At 39.5% G+C, this 3500-nt stretch overlaps 1 protein-coding gene across 32 annotated transcripts in view; it reads right to left on the bottom strand.

The window, feature by feature from the left end:
- Nucleotides 1-3500, bottom strand: part of CAMK2D (calcium/calmodulin dependent protein kinase II delta) — a 313396-nt gene that overhangs the window by 109586 nt on the left and 200310 nt on the right. The gene's annotated exons all lie outside the window — the stretch shown is intronic.

The raw sequence follows: 3500 nt of genomic DNA on the forward strand, positions 1-3500 counted from the left end.
CTAAAAATATAAAAATCAGCCGGGTGTGGTGGCACATGCCTGTAACCTCAGCTACTCAGGAGGCTGAGGCAGGAGAATCGCTTGACCTCAGGAGCCAAAGGTTGCAGTGAGCTGATATCATGCCACTGTACTCCAGTCTGGGGGACGTAGCAAGATTCTGTCTCGAGGGAAAAAAAAAGTTACACCAAAAATGAATAATTGAATGCACATGTGCAATACAAGATGCCATAGATCATGCATGATCTTTGCCACCCAGATAACAGAATCACCTTAATTTGAGGTTTAAGTCAATCTTGGAATGTTGAAATATGGAGAAAAGACAGAAAAGTAGGATAAATTCCTTTCCTTGGCCTTTTCTGAGCTTAAGAGTCTACTTTCCTACAGAACAGAAAAAAATTTAGCAGAGGCTATTAATAAGTTCAAATGCATTTTTGGAAGACTTTGTGGTGTTATTTGACATTCTAAAATACCAATCAGAATTTCTACATATTTTCATCATTGTAAAATGTTTTACTTTCTATTATTTATTCTGTGAAATTATTTTTTTTCTTTTCAATATTATCTTCAGTTGCCACTATGAACAGGAGAGTTTTATGCTAAAGAGGGAAGGCTGAAGAGAAGAAAGGTCTCTCTCTTTTTAACTATGGAAAGTAGCAAAAGAGATTGCCTTTTAGTTCTAGTAATACTGGTCCAGTTCAAAGAGCAGGAATCCCCTTCTTTTAAAACCACGTATTTTCCTAACACTCTGAATGTTCAATTCGTTGTACATCTGCAATCTATGTGTACAGTTCAGTCATTTTTAAAAGTCCAATTTACCATGTGAAGATGAAACATAAGTTTTCTCCTCTACTGCTCTCACCCATGCCCGAATCACTGTCATTTTTTCTTTGACTCCTCCAGTATCTGTTTTCCTCCACTTCCATTCTGCCCTCCTCTAATCCCTTGCCACACTGCAGCAAGAGAGCTTTGTAAAATGAAATCAGATTATTTCATATGTCTAACCTTTAAACCTTTCAGCGCCTTCCCAGAACACACAGCATAATATCTAAATTCCTCTTCCTGGCCAACAAGGCCTTTGAGTTCTGGCCTACACCTATCTCATGTGTAATTTTAGGTCCCTGAACCCTAGTCCTTGGGATGTTTCATGCCACACTGGCCGTTGTTCTGCTTGCTGTACTCATTGTTCACACTGAGTGGAATCTCTACTCTTCTCAACATTTAGGTTTCTACTCCTGAAATATCCTAGCAACCATTACTGATCACCCTGTAAATTAGCCAACAGCCCCTAGTTACTCACCAAATATCACCATGTTTTCTTCACAGCACTAGAACTAAAATGATTTGCTGGGTTTATTTATTCATTATCCATCCCCTCCTCCCTCAACTACTACAATGTCAGTTCTGTCTTGTCCATCACTGTATTCCAGGGCTTGGCAGAGTATATGCGTATAGCAGGCATGCAATAAATGCCTGCTGATTGAATTAGTTAAAAAAATATTCAGATGCAATAACATTGAAATCAAACAACCAAAAAGGCAGACCAGAGGCAATGAATGAACATTGTACATGTTCAGACCCCACACATAACTACTGAGATCTTTTTTCTTTCCTCTTCCTTTCTCTCTTTCTCTCTTTCTTGATGGAGTCTCACTTTGTCACCCAGGCTGGAGTGTAGTGGTGTGATCTCGGCTCACTGTAACCTCTACCTCCTGGGTTTTCCTTTTCTGTCTTTCTTTTCTCTCTCAGACCCCACACGTAAAAACTGAGATCTTTTTTCTTTTCTCTTTCTTCCTCCCTCCTTCTCTCCCTCCCTCCCTCCCTTCCTTCCTTTTCTTTCTTTTCTTTCTTTCTTTCCTGATGGAGTCTCATTTTGTTGCCCAGGCTGGAGTGTAGTGGTGTGATATCGGCTCACTGTAACCTCTGCCTCCTGGGTTTTCCTTTTCTCTCTTTCTTTCTGAGTCTCACTTTGTCGCCCAGGCTGGAGTGCAGTGGTGCGATCTCAGCTCACTGTAACCTCTGCCTCCTGGGTTCAAGCAATTCTCCTGCCTCAGCCTCCCCAGTGGCTGGGATTACAGGCACCCAACACCATGCCTGACTAATTTTTGTATTTTTGGTAGAGACGGGGTTTCACTTTGTTGGCCAGGCTGCTCTCGAACTCTTGACCTCAAGTGATCCATCTGCTGCGGTCTTCCAAAGTGCAGGGATAACAGGTGTGAGCCACTGTACCTGGTCAGCTGAGATCTTTTTTATCTGACATCTATTATCCTGTTATACAGGGGAAAATCTCAGATCCCCATGTAAAATTTTACATTCCTATACTTTATACTTCTTACAAGACTATATAAAATAGTGTATGCTTTTTCAGGTAACTTAAAGCAAATATGGACGAAATTTGAAATTGGTTAAAATGACAAGCTTAGAAGTTAGTCACCTTGTGTTAGAACTATGTCTTCGATACTTAGCTATTTAGCTGTGTGACTCAGGTGTGAAGTGATACTTTATTGTAGTCTTAATTTGCATTTTCCTGATGATTAGTTATGCTGAACATTTTTTCATATACCTGTTGGCCATTTGTATGTCTGCTGTTGACAAATGTCTATTCAGATCCTTTGCCCATTTTTTAAATGAGGTTATTTGTTTTCTTACTGCTGAGTTGTTTGTTTCTTGTATATTTTGCATATTAACCCATTATCAGATATATGGTTTGCAAATATATTCTTTCACTCTCTAGGCTGTCTCTTCACTCTGTTGATTGTATCACTTCACACTTGACAGAACAACTACTATCAAAAACACAAAAGATAAGTAGTGAGACTGTGGAGAAAAAGAGAACCCTGGTACACTGCTAGTGGGTATGTAAATTACTACAGCCATTATGAAAAATAGTGTGACAGCACCTCAATAATTTAAAAAATAGGACTACCATATAATCCAGTAATTCTACTACTGGGTATATATTCAAAGGATATGAAATCAATATGTTGAAGAGATGTCTTCACTTCCATACTCACTGCAGCATTAACAATTGCCAAGAAATCAACCAAAGTGTCCATCAACAGATGTGTGAATAAAGTTAATATGGCATACAAACACGATGGAATACTATTCAGCCTTTAAAATGAAGGGAATCTTGTTATTTGTAACAACATCAATGACCCTAGAGGATACTATGTTAAAAGAAAAAAGCCAGGCACAGAAACATAAATATTGCATGATCTAACTTATAATGTATAGCGTAAAAAAGTCAAACTCAGGTGGGTGCAGTGACTCACACATGTAATCCTAGTACTTTGGGAGGCTGAGGCAGGAGGATCACCTGAGGTGAGGAGTTCAAGATTAGCCTGGCCAAAATGGCAAAACTCTGGCTCTACTAAAAAATACAAAAAATTAGCTGCGCATGGTGGCACATGCCTGTAATTCTAGCTACTGGGGAGGCTAAGCCAGGAGAATCGCTTGAACCTGGAAGTAGAGCTTTGCAGTGAGCCAAGATCATGCCACTG

This window comes from Cebus imitator, unplaced genomic scaffold, assembly GCF_001604975.1.
Source record: "Cebus imitator isolate Cc_AM_T3 unplaced genomic scaffold, Cebus_imitator-1.0 Scaffold17, whole genome shotgun sequence".
Classification (NCBI taxonomy): Eukaryota; Metazoa; Chordata; class Mammalia; order Primates; family Cebidae; genus Cebus; species Cebus imitator.